Below are 22,500 nucleotides of genomic sequence, written 5' to 3'. Positions count from 1 at the left end.
TAGGCTTATAAATGCCCTAGGGCAGATAGCCTAGTACTAAACTATGAAACTATATTCACACTCTGAACCTTTCACTGCAAAACATCTGACCAAAGGCACTGTTAATGGGGATGAAGGAGCCCAAAATAAGTATGTCTTGTAATTACTGACATCATTCCCTCCTCCACAGCTGAACAGATCTGCCTTGCAACACAATACCCAACACTTGCAAGTCTTAAACCCAGGATCCTGCAAAACATAGCCACAACAAGTTAACAGTAAGCCTTCTCAGTGGTAAGATGTCAGGATGATATCACTAACATAACATGCAGAAAAGTCTGTCTACCATAGGGAATGTACAATGTGGAAGCACTAAACATTCCATTGATATATATACACATACATATCTACACATACACACACACACACACACATATATATATATATATATATATATATATATATATATATATATATATATATATATATATGTATGTATATACACATACATACACATATAAATATATTACTACTTATAGATATGTATAAGAAGAGTATATTTAGAGGGTGCACAGCATATCAAACAGACAGTATTCCTTCAGTTACCACATTTTAAAATGGCCAGTGTTTGATTCTTTCATACAAAAGACAATTATTGCATGAAACATATACCCAATGCAAAGGACACAACACCACACACAAGTTTGCATACATAGAAATGTTTATTTGAGTACTATTTCAGTTGTATATGCCATTTCATATAGCAGTTTGCTGTTTGAAATACATAATAACTGAGTAATGCAACTCTCAAAAAAACATTTGATAGAGTAAGCTGAAAACATAAAGTACAGTTGTGTACCTACCATAAATGTAGATATTCGAGTGTATTCACTGTTGCAGTCATTACACTTGGGTTATCCTTCTGGCAGGCTACCCGCAGTCGGCCTGAATTCCAAAGTCCTGGTCCAGCATCTGTTGCTGTTGCCTCTTCCCTGACGTCAGTGCGCCAGGGGTATATAATTTATTTTATTTATTTTTATTTTACATTTGTTAGCCGGGATAGTCCGACTGGACACATGTCCATTTACAGCGGAGGCCCGGGGAGAAAAGCTCCATCAAGTTATCATAGAAACTGACATGATAAAACATTTACATATTACATAAGGATACATAGATTTAAATGAAGAGCAGGAAAACATTACAGCGTACTAAGGTATTGTCTTGATTTAACAAGTCAAAAGTAGAGCATGGAGAAACAACATACTTACAGTTACATGTTATGCATTACAGAGTAAGAGACTGAGATATTATACTGAAATAACATAATAACAAGTCTTGAAAGAGGCTGTAGAGAAACAACTTATTACATTTCTAGGTTTGCATTAGATTCCTGATGCTTACAGCATATAGATTGAAAATGTGGATTGTTATGTGATGCAGGGGCATAACCATTTATTCATTAGGTGCTCTTTGAGAGACTTTTTGAATATGGTGAGCGAAGGAGCAGAGGTTAAAGAAGTGGAGAGGTTGTTCCAGTTTCTGGCTATGTTGTGGGAGAACAGGGCCTTTCCTGCAGAGTTATTGGCTTTAGAGATACAAAGGAGTGTTTTTTCAGATGAGCGTAGAGGGTGTTTTGAGATGCACTTGGTTAGTAGTTGGTTAATAGATGGTGTTTTGTCAGGGTAGTTCAAGATCTTGTAGGCAAGTGTTAATTGGTGGTATTTCAATAGTTGTGGAAGTTCTAGCCATTTCAAGTTGAAGTAGTGCCTGACAGTGGCGGGTCCTGTAGCTGGAGTTATTAGCAAATATTGCGATTTTGTTGTAGCAAGACTGAAGTAGATCAAGATCATGTTTTCTTGTCAGGATAAGGATAGGTGCGGCAAACATAAGAGTGGATAGCAGGTGAGTTTGGGCAAGAGTAATTCGTGCCTGATCAGTTAGAAATTTTTTGTGTCTATAAAGTGTGCCCATTTTTTTGTGGACCTTTTTGATTGTTTGTGAGATGTGGACATCAAACAGTAGTTTGTTGTCAATTTCTACACCAAGGAGTTTAGTGTGGTCAGTTGGAGAGATGTTAGTCCCGTTCTTGGATGTGATTGTGAAAGGATGATGGTTACATTTGGATTTGTTGGGGGCAAATATGAGTAGTTTAGTCTTGTTGGGGTTTAGAATGAGCTGGATCTGGGTGATCCAGTTTTCTACCGAAGTGAAGGATTCCTGGGTGAGTTTTTGGAGGGTAAGGAGGGATGGTGTGCAACAGATGAGAGTTGAATTATCTGCATATTGAATGAGTGAAGCATGTTGGGTGGTGGTATGTAGGCTGTTAGTAAATATGGAGAAGAGTAGGGGGCCTAATATTGATCCCTGAGGCACTCCTATTGTGGTTGGGAGTAGGGGAGATAGAGTGTTTTTCCATTGGACAGATTGTTGTCTGTCTGACAAGTAGCATTTGAACCATGCTAAAGTTACAGGGGCAAAGGATAGGGAGGACATAGATTCTAGTAACATGGAGTGTGACACCATGTCGAATGCCATGGACAGGTCTAGGAAAATTGCTGATACGAATTTGTTATTTTTTCTGAGTAGGTTAACTGTATTTGTGAAGGACAGAAGGGCAGTTGTAGTGCTATGGTGCTGTCTGAATCTGTGTTGTGTGGGAGAGAGGAGGTGGTTAGAGTTTAGAAAATGCATAACTTGGGAGTGAATACACCGCTCACGTATTTTGGATAAGGGGGGTAGGATAGCTATGGGGCGGTAGTTAGAGAAGTCGTAGGAGTTGCCTCCTTTATGAAGAGGGATTACGAATGATACTTTCCATAGCTTTGGGATGTATGCTTCTTGTATGGAGCGGTTTATAAGGATGGATACTGGATATGATAGAGAATCAGCAGCAATTTTTAGATGGTTGGTAAGTTGTCTGCAGCAAGGGTTGTAGGTTTGAGTTTTTGAAGGAGTTTTTTAATTGTGGTGGTAGGGATAAGTGAGAGGGTTAAAGAGGGGATGTTCTTTAGTGGTTGGGTAGGGGTATTTGAGAGGTGGGTTTGGGAGATTTGCGAGGAAAGTGATAGAATGGATTCTGTGAAGTATTTGTTAAATTGGGAGGCAGTGTTTGTGGTGTCATCGTTGGTGGTGGGAGATGGTGTTGATGTTTTGCCTGGATTAAGTAAGTAGTTAATAGAATGCCAGAACTTTTGAGGGTTGTTAGTGTGTTTGGTTTGACTATTAAGGAAGTAATTTTGTTTATCAAGTTTGGTTTGTCTTTTTGCCTGATTCCTTAGTTTCTGGTAGTTTTGTTTGGATAGGTTTGTGTTATCTCTTTTCCAGGCTTTCCATGCTCTATCTCTGGCTTTAAGTAGGGCTCTTGTATCCCTGCTTAGCCATGGGGCATAGTTTGCCTTGACTCTAATCCTTCTAAGGGGTGCAATAGAGTTGAGGATGTTAGAGAAGGTGCTATTGAAGTAGTCAATGGCTTGGTCTAGTTGTAATGTAAGTAGTGGGTTCCAGTTACAGTATTTTAGGATATAGTTAAGATCTTGTGTATTTAGTTTCCTGTCATCTCTGACTTGTCTGTAGGTGATAGGGTTGGAAAGGTTGGAACGTTTACATAGAAGGAATGTGGGGTGATGATCACTCAGGGTGTCAGGTAGACATCCTGTGTGATAGTTGTGTTTTGGGTAGTTTACAAGTGTCCAGTCTAAGACTGACTGTTTGTTTGATTTCTTGTCCACTCTAGTGGGATCTTGAATGAGTTGGGTAAAGCCATAGAGGTTGATATGGTTAGTGGGATTGTTGGAATTACAGGGTAACCAGTCAGTATTTAGGTCACCTAATAGAATGGATTAGTTGGGTAGTTTGGTTGAAATCCATTGTAGAATTTCTTCAGTGGTGGGGGAGTTGTTTCCTGGGGGTATGTGACAGCAGATAATGTTGATTGTTTTAGTTCTATTTATATTAAGGGTTGCTACTAAGGTTTCGGCATTCTGAAATGTTGGGGTTGGGAATTGAAGGGGTTTTATGTCTAGTGAATTTTTAAAGAGTATGGCTACTCCACCACCCTTCTTATGTTTTCTGTCTAGCCTTAGTATGTTGTATCCTGGTGGTAGAATTTCTTCACTTTGTATGTTAGGTTTTAACCAGGTCTCGGTGATAGTAATTATATCGGGGGAGTAGTGGGTTATAAATACTTGTATATCAGGGAGTTTGTTAGTTATGCTTCTGATATTCAAGTTAATGATTAGTAAGTCTGAACTTTGCTTGGGTGTGAGTGGGTAGTTGTTAGGTCCTGGATTTGGGTGGATGTCTCCTGCTATGAGAAGTTTTTTTGTGATGAGTAATATGTGTTTAATATTGTGTGTTGCTTGTATGTGGTGTTTATATGATGGTTTTGTGGTGTGGGTGGTTGTTAATAGAGTTTTACTTATGTGTAGCAAGGTGTTGTCCTTAAATAGTGTAGGAGTAATGGGAAAGTGTGTGTGTCTGTTTGGGTTAATGTGTGTGTATGTAACATGGTAGTTAGTGTTATTTAGTGGTAATGTGGGATGAATGGATGTTATGTATGTTAGTATAGTGAGGATAGGAAGGAGGCACATTAGGAGGGGTTTCATTGTTTTTTTTTTTTTTTTTTTTTTTTTGTGAAGTGTTGTAGCTTAAATCAGGAAAGGAAGAGGGTAGGCTAACTATAGGTGGGAGTGGGGTTGTATTGTAGGAATGCAGCCGACGCCATTTTCTTCAGGTTTTCTTGCCCCAGATGTCAGGTGCCCCCAAAAGGGTAGGCTAAAAACATTGCTTATAAAAAGCATGCACTAAAATAAAAATTACCTTTATCTACAAGCAAATACACCACATAGGTTGTATAGAATAGAGAAGCATAGATAAGTCCCAGCAAAGAAAGGGAGGTGGTGGGTGGGTAACATGGATTGCAACAGTGAATACACTCGAACATCTACATTTATGGTAGGTACACAACTGTACTATGTTCATCGTGTTTCACTGTTGCAGTCATTACACTTGGGTTGAATCCCAAAGATGAGGTTGGGCGGCTGGGTCTAAATAGAATTAGGAGTGGCTATGAGGCCCTGCAGAACTGCAGTGGCAAAGCCTGCTCTGGATTTAGAGTAAAGAGGTAAGTGGTAGTGCTTAGTAAAAGTGTGCACTGAAGTCCAAGTTGCAGCCTCCAAAATATCCTTGGTTGGTACTCCTCTGAGGAAGGCCGCTGAGGTGGCTGCTGCCCTGGTTGAATGTGGTCTAATGCCCTTAGGCACTGATTTGCCATGTTGTGAATAGCAGAAATGAATGCAGTGTCCTATCCATATTGAAATAGTCTGCTTTGAGATAGCCTTTCTTTGTGATCCTGCAGCATATGCCACTAAAAGCTGCTCAGTCTTTCTGAAAGCTTTAGTTTTGTCCAAGTAGAAGCGTAGCTGTCTGTGTATGTCCAAAGAATGCAGAAGTCTCTCCCCTTTATTCTGTGGGTTTGGGTAAAAAGTAGGCAAATTAATGGTTTGGTTAAGAGCCACACTGGACACTACCTTAAGCATAAATGTTGGGTTTGTCCATAGAGAAACCCTATCCGGATGGAAGATAATAAAAGGTTCCACAGCCATTAATGCCTGTAACTCTGAGACTCTTCTTGCTGAAGTTATTGCTAGGAGCAGAGCTGTTTTCCATGATAAGAATTTTATCTCAGCTGTATTGGCTGGCTCAAAAGGAGGCAGTGTGAGTTTTTCCAAGACAAAATTGAGGTCCCATGCAGGTATTGGTGCTCTCCTTGGAGGTCTTATGTTTTTCGCTCCTCTGAGGTACTGCCTAAGCAATGGATGTGAAAAAATAGGTGGGTCCATATTGTAATGAGCTGAAATGGCAGAGGCATGGATCTTAATTAATGAGAAGGATAGGCCTTTGCCCAGCATCTCAGTTAGGTATTGTAAAATCTGAGGAATACTTGGTACAAGCGTGTCAATTCCTTGTGCCTGGTTCCAAGCACAGAATCTCTTCCATTTTTCTGCATAAGATTTTCTGGTGCTGGGCCTCCTGGCCTCCAAAATAGCATCCATAACCACTTTAGAGAGAGGTGTATTCTGAATGGTTACACTATTCACCATGCAGCTAGATTTAGGGTTCTGAGTTGGCTGTACAGGATCTGATTGTTTTGTTGGGTCAGTAAATGAGGAATTTGAGGCAATGTCCAGGCTGGGCCTTGAGACAAGCTCCTTAGGATTGGGTACCAGCGCTGGCGTGGTCAATCCGGGGCAATCAGTATCATTTGTGGCTTCTCTTGTCTGACCTTTAGGAGTACCTTGAGTAGGAGAGGCAGTGGAGGAAAGGCATATACTGTAAGGTTGTTCCAGCTGAATGACAAAGCATCCACTTTCCATGCTTGTTTGTGATAAGTCCTTGTGCAGAATCTCAGTAGTTGGTAGTTGTGAGGGGAGGCAAATAGATCTATGTCTGGGCATCCCCATTTCCTTGTTATCATGTTGAAGATTTGTGGATCTAATTTCCACTCGTGAGGATCCATGTGGTTTCTGCTTAGTTCGTTTGCCAGAGCATTTGTTTTTCCTGGCAGGAATTGTGCTTGCAGATGTACTTGGTAAGTCAATGCTGTGTTCCACAAAATCATGGCTTGTCTGCAGAGGGGGTAAGGATGTGTGCCTTCCTGCTTGTTTATGTACCACATGACTGTAGTATTGTCCGTCTTTATCAGCAGCTGTCCTGGATGAAGTAGGTCTTTGAAGGCTGTCAGGGCATTTTGTACAGCTAGCATCTCTTTTTGATTGATGTGAAGATGCCTTTGGCTTCCAGGCCATGTGCCCTGAATACATTTTCCTGCCATGTGGACCCCCCAGGCATAATCTGATGCATCTGTTGTTAGTGTTTGCCTGGCTGTGGGTAAAGTGAATGGCTTCCCCTTGTTGTGGTGACAGGCCTGTGCCCACATGTTGGAGGCAGGGAATGAGTGAAATTAATGATTCCAGGCTGTGGCAATGTTGAGTCCAAACACTTTTTAGATACCATTGTAGCTTCCTCATATGCAGTCTTGCATATGGAATTAGCAGAATGCAGGATGCCATGTAGTCCAGAGCCTGCAGAATTTTTATTGCAGATAACTGGGTCTTTGTTGCCATGCTTTCAAAGTAAGAAGTCAGTTGCCTTTGTTTGTCTGGCGTGAGATAAGCCATCTGGGCAGATGTATTTAAGCTTGCACCCAGGAATATTATCTCTTGAGAGGGTACTAGTCTTGATTTATTTCCGTTTACTGTGTACCCTAGGCAAATTAGTAATCTTTTTACAAACTCCAAATGCTTTTGTAGAATGTCTTTGGTCACTGCTTGAATAAGGCAGTCGTCCAAGTACGGAAATATTTGAATTCCTCTTTGTCTGCAAAATGCAATTACTGGTGCCAGGCATTTTGTGAATACCCTGGGTGCAGTAGATAAGCCAAAGGGCAGTGCAGAGAATTGGTAGTGCATTGAGCCAGGTATGAATCTGAGGTATCTTCTGCAAGATTGTCTGATTGGGACATGCAGGTATGCCTCTTTGAGGTCCAAAGTTACAAGCGAAGCCTTCTTGCCCAGCATGGGCAGAAACTGCTGCAGAGTCAACATTTTGAATTTTGGAATGTCCAGAAAAGTATTTAGAATAGACAGGTCCAGAATTGGTCTCCAGGCTTTGTCCTTTCTTGGTACTAAGAAAAGTCTTGAGTAAAATCCTTGTCCCTGCTATTGTTGTGGTACTGGCTGAATAGCCCTCATGTCCATGAGAGATGAAACTTGTTTTTGTGCCTCTGCCCATTGATTATGTGGCAGGTCTGGCATACCTTCTGCCTTTGGAAGGGTGTGAAAGTGGAACCTGTAGCCCTGAGAGACTATATTTAAGACCCATTTGTCCTGGGTGATCATGTGCCAATTTTGTGAAAAAAGTGCTATCTTTCCCCCTAAGCCGGGTGCTGCCAAACGATAAGTGCTTGGCATTGGTAGAGGGAAGTCATTGGGACTGTTTCCTATATGGCTGTGATTTGTCTTCTCCGCTTTTGGAGGTAGAAGCACCCCATTGTTTGGGCCTGTATGAGCCCTGAGGCTGTTGTCTGCCTCTAGGGCATCTGTATCTGCCTCTTTATGGACTGTCTGACACTGGAAAGGATCAATTCTTAGAAGGCCAGTTCCTGCTAAATCTGGGTGGCTGTACCTGTAAGAAATCCTTTACTGTCTGCATAGATTTAGCTTTATCCTCCATTTTCTTCAACACCTCTTCTGCCTTAACACCAAACAAAGTATCATGCTGTAATGGAGCATCCAATAATTTTGCTTTGTCATGATCAGGCAGATTCTGTTCCTTTAACCAAGCATGCCTTCTAATGACAGAACCTGTAACAGCGGCCCTGCAAGAGGCCTCCAGTGAATCAAAACCACATTGCAAAGTATGAATTCCCATTTGTTCAGCTGCATGCAATAAATCCTGCATTTCCTTGTTCTCAGAACATTCAGAATTTGTCAACATTTTCTGTTTTAGCAGTGACATTAAGTATTGTTGATATTTAAGCATATGAAACTGACAATTTAAAGCCCTTGCAGCCAAGGTAGCAGAAGTGTAAACTTTCTTCCCCCATCTAACCAGTGCCCTTGAATCCCTATCTGAGGGGACAGGGTTTTTTGCAGTAGAGGCCTTGACCCTTTTGGGACCCTGAGATATAGTTTCTGGGTCAGCAGCAGGGTTTTTATATAGAAATTTATGAGAATCTGGAACCCTGTAGTATCTGTCTGGCTTAACAGGTGCAGGAGGTAAAGAGTCAGGAGACAGTCCAGACTCTGAAAATACATCATCTACAATGTCTAGAACAGGTGGAATAGCAAGAGGTCTGTGCTCAGGTAGTAGAAGAAAGTCTCTGAGCCTTTTCTTAGATTCTGAGTAACCTTGGCTCTCCCAATGGAAATGCTCCCTCATGGTATGCAGGGTTTCCCCAAAGAAATAATCCTCAGGAGGAGAAGCTGAAGGAATAGATTCTTCAGCATCAGAATCCTCATGGGGAGGAAGAGAGTATCCCTGTTCTGAAGAGGAGTCAGAGGAAATGGAAACCTGATCAGAAGAATCATATTCAGTGTCTTGCCTAGGATATTATCGGGGGGGATGGGAACCCCTGATCAAAGCAATTAGGTCTTCGGCCATTTTGAGCATCTGTTTCTTAGGCATGGAAGTCTGTCCTGGAGAATGATGTACTTGTTTCCTTGTCTTTAAAGCTGTTTTAGTCTTTGTCTTGGATGCTGAAGTTGGCTTGATATAAAGCTGTGTAGGTCTGAAAACACCCTCAAAAGCCGATGCCTGCTCAGCGGCTCTGGACCCATCTGAGGGATAAGTTTCCGAAGGCCCAGTACCTTGAGTATCCAGAGGCCTAGTTGTCTCCACGTGGGAGTCATAGGTGGCCTGTGGCTCTGAGGTAGCGGGTGTCAGGGGCTGAGAACCGGTGAACCAGCAACTGACCTAGAAGAGACTTCGTCGTCGGTTTTGGGCCTCGGATGCCTGTCCTTTTCTTTTTCCTTGCGTTTGTTTTTTTTTATGAACTCCGGTCATCGGCTGTTCCAACGGCATTATATAGTTAAATATTCGACAGATGTAATGAAATGCAAAATCGTACCGACGCTTAATAGTGCGTTGGTTAAATCTAGCACAAAACTGACAACTAGCAACGTCGTGGTCAGGGCCTAGGCAAGGAATACAGTAAGAATGAAAATCCTTATGAGGTATTTGCTTCCCACAAGAAATAAATTGTTAACTTTTTCTGACATCGGTCTGGAGCAAGAAAAAAGTTTCTCCAACGGGGTACTTAGCTTTATTGAAGACTTCGGATCTGAAATTCAATTTCGAAAATCTCAGGAGTCGGCCGACCAGCACTTGTGAACTGCTTTTGCTTTGGGCACCGCGCGGCAAGAAAGACTGAAGAAAATGGCATCGGCTGCATCTTATATACCCCTGGCGCACTGACATCAGGGAAGAGGCGACAGCAACCAACGCTGGACCAGGACTTTGGAATTCAGGCCAACTGTGGGTAGCCTGCCAACAGGATAACCCAAGTGTAATGACTGCAACAGTGAAACACGATGAACATCATATGTTGCTGTCCAGGCTAAGGCCTTCAAGTAGTACAACAGTAAAAAAGCACTTGCCTTGAAGATAAGAACCAATCAACACTTATTAATTACAGATGTAGTTCAGCAGCCTCCAATTACACTCTGTACTCAACCCCTAGGGGGAAATGAATTAAGTTGTCACAATGAAAATGTATTTGTTACATAACATTGATTAACTTAAAACACCACTATGACACTGACAAACAGAACTGCCTGTAAGACTGTAAGCTCTAGAGCACACTGTTCCCTTGGTGAAATGTATGAAAATGTACACAGATATACCTTAATGTGCCTTACTACTGATATCCCTCACATGTTGTAACATCATAGGTTAAAAACAGTTCATATTACTCCATCATAAAATGTCTTACAAGGGCATATAACAGTGTTTTACATACACTGACATCTAGAATGTACAAGGTCAGAAACGTTTTGTCCAACTGTAGCCCTCATATATATGGACCCTACCCCACAATTTGTGTGGGAGTCCACAACATCACTGGAATGATAGCATGAATGCCAACACTAAATAATGATAGGCCACTACTTAACAACTTCTTACTGCATGACATCTGAACAAAGCCTGGTATATAGGTGAAGGACAGAGACTGGAGCACAGGGCCATATTTGCAATATTGATGTTATACACTGTGAAAGTTGCTGGTGTTACAGGATTGCTTGCAACATACCCTTACTCAGGAATATGAAGCCAGAAACACAAATGGATGTTGCCATGTCCTGATAGCACTCAACAGAGAGAATGTCACTGATATGTCAGAGACAAGACCAGTGTGGTGAACAGACAAAATATCACAGCCAATCCTCTGGCCATCATGTGGATAGGCCCACAGTTGAGAGCTATGCTGACAGACTGCATTCCTTGCAAAACTAGCATGTATACAAAAACCCTGTAAAACTAGCAGTATTCAGTGCATATACCAGCAATACTCACACTGTCCATAGGTCTGGAACCTTATACAAACATGCAGTTGGCCTGTGTCTGCAAGTCCAATTGTAAGAGGTATTGCTACCTGCTGTCTTTAACACTGCTGCCCAAACACAGGAAGGATGTCTTCCATACAGGAAAGGTAAAAGGACAATGCCCACATGATGTAGTCATTTATAGTAGTGGGTTGCCATGACATTGGTAATTAAAAGTACTACAAAGCTGGCTGCAAGCAATTAGCAAGTGGTGCAGAGGGCATCACCTGATCATGAGCATCACCTACAAAATTCATGCTGCAACCTAATAAACCAAAACAAAATAAAATAAAATAAGGAAAATATACAAGTGTACATAGAAGAGAGCACAATACTAAACAGGTATGTGAAACATGTATGAGTGTAATTGAATGCAGTACTTGGTCTGTAATAATGGAATAGATGATGTGGAAAGATTTATATGTGCCAGCAAGACTTGTTGCTGTAATGATGTCCTGCTGAACAACTGCTATGGAAATAGCATCTTGCCCTGATGGCAGTGGGTCATACCTGTCAACTGAGCAGATTTGCAGAGAATGACAAGATGTAAGCCATCATAGCATGTGTTCTGTACCTCAAGACATGTATATTAGTGTGGCAAATAGCTGATGGCGGAAGCAATGACGTCATGATAGACACATGAGTTTCAGACCCCACCACTTTCAGGAGAGTCATGTTAATGTAAAATGTATCATGCACAAACTTCACAGGTTTGTAATAGGCTTACCCACAATCTGTCTCTATGTATACCCCCCTAATGTTAGGTTGTGTCCACATGTGACACTCTTCGGTTTTGTAGCAAGGCAGAACAGTGCAACTGTGGAAGAAGGTTCATAGGTTCATAGGAGTGTACTAGGCTAATAGCTCTGGAGCCTTTACAAGCCTAGCCCATAGGATTACCATGCCATCATGCCACCCAACCTTAGTTTCTAGTGCCTCTGTCAAGTAAAGCCACTGGAGTGATCCCCAGTGTACATTTTCTATTTCCCATCCACTCATCAATATTTCTCTTGAAGAGGGCCAGTAAGGTGCTCTGCTTGACATGTATGGGAAGTCTATTCCATAGCATGGGCAGTCTCTGGGTTATGAACCTGTCCCTCCAGCATGTTCTGTTGATTGTGGTAATGAGGTTGAGGTCTCTGGAATGTGTGGTGTGGAGGGATTGGAATTTCTTTAGATGTAGCATTTCTAACAGAGCTGGGTCAGACATGGCTTTGTAAGTCAAGCAGAGATCACCTCTAAGTAGGCGATATGAGACAGAGAATAGTTGTTTTTTTTTTAGTCTGTCCATATAGGACAAGTGTTTAAGGCCTAGGATCCTCTTTATGAGGTACTTCTGTGGCCTCTCCACTTGTTGCAGGTGTCTAGTGAGGTACATGCCAAATGGGGCATTGTACTCAATGAGTGGCCCAATGAGGGAAGAGTAGAGGGAGACAATGACCTCCTTCTTCCTGGATGCAAAACCCTTAGTAATGAGATGTGCCACATAGAAGGACTTTCTGACCACAGTGACAATGTGGTGGTCAAAAGAGCGGTTGCCCTGTGTTCTCAGATCTCTTATAATGCCTTCTGTGTTCAGTGGACTACCATCCAATGTGGTAACTCAAGGGAACCAGGTTTTTCCCAAAGGGGATGAAGACACATTTTTTTGGCATTAAGCTTAAAGCCATGGTTCTGACACCAGTCATTGGCCTCATTGAGGCCTTTCTGTGGGATGTCAACATCACTTGAGGAGTTAATTATAGCTCCCAACTTGCAATCATCTGTGAACTTTGTCAGCCAGAGTCTCTTCATGTTGGCCTGGACTTCAGAGTAGCAGATACCAAACAGAAGAGGACCCAGGACTGAATCCTGTGGGACTCCACTCCTGACTGGTCAGCAGTCTGACTTAGATTCAGCTACTTTCACACTGTGGATTCTACCTGTGTGCCAGTTTGCAACCCACCTAGTGATATAGGGGTTGATGCCTAGCTTAGTAAGTTTTTCTATGATTCCTGGGTGGGGAATGGTATCAAAGGCCTTGGTCAGATCAAGGTAGGCTGTATGAACCACCTTACCTTCATCCACAGCTCTGGTGACTGACTCAAAGAAGAGTTTTAGAGAGTGTGGACCTGATGTCTGAATACACTCTGTATATATATATATATATATATATATATATATATAAAATGATACACACACACACACACACACACACACACACATATATATATTTATATATATATATATATATATATATATATATATATACACACACATATATATATATATATATATATATATATATATATATATATATATATATATATATATATTTATACTATATATATTCTTGATGTACTGGAAAATATTAGGGCTCAAACAACCTAATAATGGGTGACTTCAACTACCCCACCATTAACTGGGAAAACTACTCGTGTACTAACTCCTTAGCTTAACGCTTTCTGGAATTCATAAACTCCAATGCCCTGCGTCAACTTATCCACAGCCCCACCAGGGGCAACAATATCCCCGACCTAGTCATTACCAACATGAGTGACTGATGTTCCACACCTGAAGTCAACTCCTCATTTGTCCGATCCCACCATAAGCTAATCACCCTTGATATCCACATCCCGCCCCACCCACCATTAAGGAAACCACGGTAAAAAATTTCTCCAAAATCAACTTCATGCTTCTTAAGACAGAAATGTTTAACTTCATGACACCCATGCAGATGGACAATACAGTTACAACTGCTGAATCCTACACAAATGCACTCTATAAGCACTTACACAAGTGCATGGATCGTGCTATCCCAAACAGAACCAAGACCCTATCCTCCAAAAAAGGAAGCCAATCTGGTTGTCCCCTTCCATAAACAAACTGTACAACAGAAGGAAGAAACTGTTGCAAAAGAGAGTAAAATCCCATGAGTGGAGGAGCTCCCTGGTCAGCCTCAGTAAGAAGCTGAGATCCCTTATAAGATCCTCCAAAGCTAGCTATGAAAATAAAATCACCACTAATTCTAAGGACAACCATAAAGCATTATATAGCTATGTCAAGAATCTCAATGGCAACACCCAGATCTGCTCTGAGTTACAGCACAAAGGCACGAAAATTACAGAACCCACTGATATAGCCAACATCCTGGCAGATAGATTCAGTGCTAACTTTATCCCCCCACCCCCTAAAGGGCCCATATCTATACAGGAAGAATGCAGAGTCCCTGTAATCACAACTACACAGGTAAAAGCTGCACTCTAAAGCCAAAAACACAGCATCCATGGGACCAGACAACATCCCAGGCTGCGTTTTACATGAACTTCAGTACGAACTGGCTCCCCACTTATGCACCATGTTCAATAATAGCCTCGCATCAGTCTTTTTGCCCACTGAATGGCGCACAGCAACAGTTATCCCACTCCACAAAGGGGGAGCCACCACTGATCCTGGGAACTATCGACCTATAAGCCTGATGAGCCTGGTCTGCAAGGCCATGGAACATATCATCATAGAACTCATAAATAAAGACATTGGTAACCTCCAAACTCTGGATCCCACCCAGTTCAGGTTTGTGAAAGGCAGATTATGCCTCCTGAACCTGATCAACTTCTTTGAGACAGTCACCAAAGCCATAGATGAGGGTAAGGTGGTTCACACAGCCTATCTTGATCTCGCCAAGGCTTTCAACACCATCCCCCATTCTGGAATTATAGCTAAACTCACTAAACTAGGTATAAATCCCTATGTCACAAGATGGGTTGCCAACCGGCTCACTGACAGAACCCACACTGTAAAAGTTGCAGACTCCAAATCTGACATCAAAGCAGTGACAAGTGGAGTACAACAGGGTTCCATCCTGGGACCTCTCCTGTTTGTTATCTACTTCTCTGAAGTACAGGCTAACACAGAAGGCCTCTGGCTAATGAAGTTCACAGATGACTGCAAACTAGGAGTCATAGTCAAGTCCACAAATGATGTGGACATCCTACAGAAGGGCCTCGCTGAGACAGATGCCTGGTGTCAGAGCCATGGCCTCAAGCTCAATGCCAAAAATTGCAGTGTCATCCCCTTTGGTAAAAACTCTGTACCCATGAACTATCACATAGGCAGCAATCTGTTTAACACCAAATGTGTGATAAGAGACCTTGGGACCCAGGTGGACAGTAGTCTCTCCTTTGATAGTCACATCGCCACAGTAGTCAGGAAGTCCTTCTACATGGCACACCTCATCATCAAAGGGTTCTCATCCAGGAAAAAAGAGGTTATTGTTCCCCTATAATCAACACTCATTAGACCCATTATAGAGTACAACGCCCCTTTTGGAATGTACCTTACCTCACAAGACATCTGCAGCAGCTGGAAAGGCCACAGAAGTACCTCACAAAGAGGATTACTGGCCTCAAACAATTGTCCTACATTGACCACCTCAAAAAACTCCAGCTTTACTCCATAGCATATCGCCTACTCCAAGGTGTTATTAATAAAGATACATGTGCTGCACAAGCAACACCTCACACCACATCAGGCCCATCATCCCCATCTGTACCTTGCTGGTGCCAGTGTAGACCTGTATGCTTGCCATTCATTAGCACAAACTAGGCTGGTACACATGGTGTTCTGAATTTGGGACAGTGCAAAATGACACTCACGTGTGGCCCATAGTTGTCAAGCATCTGCAAAAAGGCTGAGGATGGGGATGGGTGTCATCCTGAAACACAACAGTGAACTGAAGCAGACATCCAAAGCTCGCTAAGAATGGCTGCATCTGCACACAGTCAAGGTCATGAATTTTGGCAGACATAACCCATAACTCCAATGCCCTGGATCAATTTATCCACACCACCATCAGGGGCAACAATATCTAGATCTAGTCATTACCAACATGAGTGACCAGTGTTCCACACCTGAAGTCAATGCCTCATTGGTCCGATCCGACCATAAGATAATCACCCTAGATATCCTCCTGCCCCCACCCCACATTAAGGAAATCATGGTAAAAAATTTCTCCAATGCCAGCTTCATGCTTCTTAAGACAGAAGTGTTGAACTTCATGACACCCATGCAGATGGACAATACAGTTATGACTACTGAATCCTACACAATTGCACTTTATAAGCACTTACATGAGTGCATGGATAGTGCTATCCCAAACTGAACCAAGACGCTATCCTCCAAAAAAAGGAAGCCAATCTAGTGGTCCCTGCCATAAACAAACTGTACAACAGAAGAAAGAAATTGTTGCAAAAGAGAGTAAAATCCCATGAGTGGAGGAGCTCCCTGGTCAGCCTCAGTAAGAAGCTGAGATCCCTCATAATATCCTCCAAAGCTAGTTATGAAAACAAAATTGCCACTGATTCTAAAGACAACCACAAAGCATTCTATAGCTATGTCAAGAATCTCAATGGCAACACTCAGATCTGCTCTGAGTTACAACACAATGGCATTAAATATACAGACCCAAATGATATTGCCAACATCCTGGCAGATAGGTTCAGTGCTAACTTTACCTCCCTCTCACCACCTAAAGGGCCCATCTCTATGCCGGAAGGATGCAAAGTTGCTGTAATCATGGCTGCACAGGTAAAAACCACACTCTCCAAAGCCAAGAACACAGCATCCATGGGACCAGACAACATCCCAGGCTGCATTCTACATGAACTACAGAATGAACTGACATCCCACCTAAGTACCATGTTCAATCATAGCCTCACCTCAGGCTTTGTGCTTGCTGAATGGCGCACAGCAATGGTTATCCCACTCCACAAGGCGGGAGCCAACATGAACCCCGGGAACTACCGCCCCATTAGCCTGATGAGCCTGGTCTGCAAGGCCATGGACTGTATCATCATGGAACTTATAAACAAAGACATTGGTAATCTCCAAACTCTGGACCCCACCCAGTTCAGGTCTGTAAAATGCAGATCATGTCTCCTAAACCTGATAGACTACTTTGAAGCAGTCGCAAAAGCCGTAGATGAGGGTAAGGTGGTTCACACAGCCTATCTAGATCTTGCCAAGGCTTTCAACACCATCCCCCACTCTGGAATTATAGATAAACTCACTAAACTAGGTATAAATCCCTATGTCACAAGATGGGTTGCCAACTGGCTCACTGACAGAACCCACACTGTGAAAGTAGCAGACTCCAAATCCGACTTCAGACTAGTGACAAGTGGAATATCACAGGGTTCAGTCCTAGGTCCTCTCCTGTTTGGTATCTACTTCTCTGAAATATAGGTAACACAGAAGGTCTTTGGCTATCGAAGTTTGCAGATGACTGCAAAAATACCCCTAATGATGTGGACATCCTACAAAAGGGCCTCACTGAGACAGATGCCTGGTGTCAAACCATGGCCTCAAGCTCAATGCCAAAAGGTGCATTGTCATCCCCTTTGGTAAAAACTCTGTACCCATGAACTACAACACAGATGGTAATATACTTAACACTGAAAGTGTGATAAGAGACCTTGGGACACAGGTGGACAGTAGTCTCTCCTTTGATAATCACATCACCACAGTAGTCAGGAAATCCTTCTACATGGCACACCTCATCACAAAAGGTTTCTCATCCAGAAAAAAAGAGGTCATTGTTCCCCTCTACTCATCACTCATTAGACCCATTATATTGTACAACACCCCTTTTGGTATGTACCTCACAAGACATCTACAACAACTGGAAAGGCCGCAGAAATACCTCACAAAGAGGATTACGGCCTCAAACCGATGCCCTATGCAGACCGTCTCAAAAAACTCCAGCTTTACTCCATCGCATATCGCCTACTCAGAGGTGATCTCTGCCTAACATGCAAAGCTATGTCAAACCTAGAGCTGTTGGACATGCTCCACTTAAAGAAAGCCCAATCCCTCTGAGCTACACGCTCTAGGGACCTAAACCATGTCACCACAATAAACAGAACATGCCAGAGGGATAGATTCCTGTCCCAGAGACTTCCCATACTCTGGAATAAACTACCTATCTATATCAAAAAAAGCTCCTCATTAGCACTATTCAAGAAAAATCTTGATGATTGGATGGGAAATAGGAAATTCACCCTGGGGATCACTTCTGTGGCTCTGCTTGACAGTGGCACAGGAAATTAATTTTCTTGGGTGGCAAAAGCCAGGGTAACTTTTTGGCTGGGCTTGTATAGGCCCTAGGGCCAATACCCTAGTAACTACCTATGAACCTATGAACCAAATAGCTCAGCCTAGGTCTCTGGAAAACCCACAACACACCCTGTGCTTATGATGATACCTGTGCCACATCCCTATCATCCATAACATCTATGCAGGGACAGGCTAATATGATTCTGATACACAGGGTGAATGTACTAAAGTGTACCAAGGTAATGCTGTGTAACATGTTTTCAGCAGTAAAGTTTAATGCTTACATGTCAGGATGTGTAGCTGTCCAGCCATGATGCATTATAGCTGTTATTAACACTGAATGATTGTGATCTCCATAATGTGTTTAGTTTGTTTTGTAGGTATCTATGTGTGAGCAGGATGTTGGTCTGTTGTTGTTTTCTACAAGGGGTATGGCACTGTGGTGGCATCTTGACTGTGCCATATCCTGGGTACATCTGAACACAAGTAACAGGTCTGTATAACAGTTACTGCATGTGCCACATGGCTAATAGTTCTGAGGGGTGTATACAAGTGAGTGCATGGTGGCTGATGTCAGCAGCCCTTCTACAGTTGACGATGGTAAGTGCACTAGGTGGTAAACACTACATGTTTGTGTATAACACACACACACACAGAGGCTTTGGTGCTGATGCCATACACAGAGAATACTGTACACATGATGTATGTACTTTTGCAGTGAACCCATTTTAGCCTATGTAATTCCACCAAGATAAAATAGGCACAACATCACATCCGTAAATAATCAGTCTGCTAGTTTAATGTCATTGACGATGGTACTTGGAGGGTATATGTCCCCTTCCCCAATGTAGTGCAATCCTTGACATGGTAAACATAGGTGTGCTTGTGTGTGGCACAGCCCTACATTTTGGAGGGTGTGGGGTGGTGTAGAACCCCAGATAGTATGGTTGACAATTACTTAACCTGTTAACATAAACTGAATATTATTACAGCCAACTAAGCAGGGGGATACACACAACAATAACCCCAATGATGGTGCTGTGGCTGTGTCCACAAGATCCACACAAAACTATATATACCAACCCCAATATCACTGTACAGCTATACAGTGGGGAAGAGAGGATTTACACATCTACTACTAGTTTTGATGGAATGAATTTCCACAAGATGATAGCTTTGAAATATTAGCATTTGCCAGGCAGTTCTCGGACAGATGACCTCCTGAGACATGTATTTTCTGCAAACTGAAGTAGATCCCATCGCATACACACACACCCTTACTTGGCATCACTGAGAGTAGAACCCCTACCTAGGTATTTATTGCTACTAATGTGTGTGGCCTTAATTGCACACACCACACAGCTTTTAGGATGAAGTGCGTCCCAGATTTCTTGTTAAGTGAAGAACATCACCAGGCCTTGTACAGTATGGTAATGGGGGATGTACTGACTGTTTATGAACAATACATATTGTGACATACTGTCATATACACATTGACAAACACATAGCAGTCACAGACACATCTGAGAGACCTGGGTTTATCAGTGCTACAGATAACTTGCACAGAGTACATGCATCATTGGTCTGGATAGTGTACTCATTTACCTGTATGGTTGATGGTGACAGTGATCCTCATACAGTGGATCTTGACATATGTACTGGGGGTACCATGGCATAAAGACAGAATACCCAGCACCCACACCCCACATTGGATATTTTACTCACTGAAACCCATAATACCCTGACATACCCACAATCACACATTGACCAAGACTGCAATACAACCCCTTGCCTATCTCAAGAGTGCTACTACAGGGATATACATCTATTGCACATAGCACAGGGATAGTAGGGTGATTGTTTGTAATGGCCCTCCTACTATCAGCAACATAACTATCCCTTATAATGTATGGCAAGTTGTATTGTATTTGGAGAATGTGGCCTCAGAATGCTGTATCCTACAAATATACACACTTGCACACATACATACGCTTGCCAGGACTCAGAGAGTAACCCATGCCTATTTGCCCATTTGTACAACAGTGTTGTGCTGATACTGCAAGTGCCAGGTAGCCCATAGGGTGAAGAGTGTAACAAGATACATGTAATGTCCATTACAGCAGCAGCCATTTCTAACTATGGCAATGGGGGATGTAGTGTGTGAGAAGGCCCGCAGGGTATTATCAACTACAGGTTTACAAACACACAGACACTGTTATTCTCAGTAATGCATACTAACACATTTGTCATTACTGAGGTCCATAGGTGCAGGTGTTCATAGGTGTGTACCAGGATATTGTCCATGGAGAGATGAGAAGAGTAGGGGATGTGGATACAGTGGTATCATGCCACCTGTCATTTGTCGGCAGGCCATCTATCAACTGATGCCACGTGAGTGATCCTCAGGGTGAGAGTTAAATGCAACATCCAATCATCTGGTTGCCTCTTGCAGAGGGCCAGTGAGGTGCTCCAATTGACATGTATGCAATGGTTTACTATCACATGTTCGAGACTACTGTGGCCGAAACTGCATATATCCGAAGAAAATATTTGGAAATCACAACACCGACCACAGTAAATGCCAAACTGAGCATTTCAGTGAAGTCAAATGTCGAACATTTCAACTTCACTGAAATTCTTTTAGCTGCTAAGCATATTTTAACATATTTTGCAGGGGGCAAGCCCCCCTGCACCCCCCACACCCCTCCTACTTATATATACAAACTCCGAGATTGCACTGCACTGAGGAAAGGGAACATTTCCCAATCCCTACTATAGTGCAATCTGCACTACACTGTCAAACCTTGCTATAGTGGCCATTTGCTATTGTAAGGTTCGACAATATAGTACTCGCACTAATGTTTCTGATACCTGGTTTATGCACATACGTTGATGCACACAGTGCGATCGACTATGTGATTGTAAACCGCATACAACATATATTACATAACATGGTCATTGTCTGTCTTGGAGACCTGTACCCAAGCATGTTCTGTTGACTGTGGTAGTGTAGTTGAGGTATCCATGGCATGTGGTGCATACAGGGTGGGGTTTCCTAGCTGTGGCATTCATAACACAGCTGGGCAACCATGTCAGTGTCAGTCAAGCACAGATTGCCTGAAGCAGCCAAGATGGATACCTGACATCTGCACCTCTGTACAGAGGACAGACATCAGCTAGCCAACTTTTTATGCATTAGGATGAATGTTTTGACAGACAGACGTCTGACACTGATAGGTATGCCATTACTACATGACAGCAGTCCTCAATGACATATCCTATACACACAGTAGTCTACAGTTGATATCCACATATCAGGTCAATATCCAGTAGCAAATACTTACTGACTCACAGCTCACACACCAAGATCACAATAGTCAGGACTCAGAGTCCATCTTTGCATGCAGGGGTGTTTGGTTCCAGTACTACAATCTGAAATTTACTCTTACTTGGGAAAGCACTGTTAACAGTAGTAAAGTAATGATACAGTACATGCCAGTGTGACTGCATATAACCAAGAATACTACCCATTTATGAAACACATTAAAATGGAAAAGATTGTTGTACAAGCCATATATAGTCAGGTGTCCCAGACAGTAGACTCACACCCCTTGCTACTGTAATGACAGCACATAGAAACATGTTATGCACATGGAATTAAATACACTTATTACAGATGTCATTACCCTGCTATTTTATCAGACTAGAATGTGATCACTGGTTACCAGGACTGAGCTATGCTTAGCAGGTGTGAGCATTGCTTAAATTTAAATGCTAAGCACATTTGTGCACTGGTAAGCGAAGCCTACACAGTGTAAGCACTTATTCATTTAACTGTATGTTAACAGCACTTACTATCAGGCAAACCTGCACAAACCCACTTAATGCTGCTCAAAACTGCCTTAACCAGTCTGTATCCAACAGTCCTTGTTCTGGCTAGCAACAAAATAAGCAGCCCTTGCAGGTCTTGAACCTGTACACTATAGTCACCACAGTTAACCTCTAAGCCATCACAGCTGTGAAAAAGTTTGTTGTTTTTTTCAAATATATCTGTCAGTACACATACTGAATAGCAGTGAACAACTGCTTTGACTTCTACAATTGTGTAGTACTTGTTAGGGAAAATAGTCTTGAATCAGTATGTTGTTATATCTATATAAACACATAGATAAATATGGTGGGATATGTCTGGGAAGGTATATACAACACTCATGTTTACACATAACAAAGATTCTTCTTCTTCTTTTGGCTGATCTTGTTAGGGGTCGCCACAGTGGATCATCTGTTTCCATTTCTTCCTGTCCTCTGCATTTTGCTCTGTCACACC

Source organism: Protopterus annectens, chromosome 11.part0 (genome assembly GCF_019279795.1).
Source record: "Protopterus annectens isolate FY-2018-M chromosome 11.part0, PAN1.0, whole genome shotgun sequence".
Taxonomy (NCBI): Eukaryota; Metazoa; Chordata; order Ceratodontiformes; family Protopteridae; genus Protopterus; species Protopterus annectens.
The sequence above is the reverse complement of the archived record's forward strand: the minus strand, read 5'-3'. Positions refer to the sequence as shown.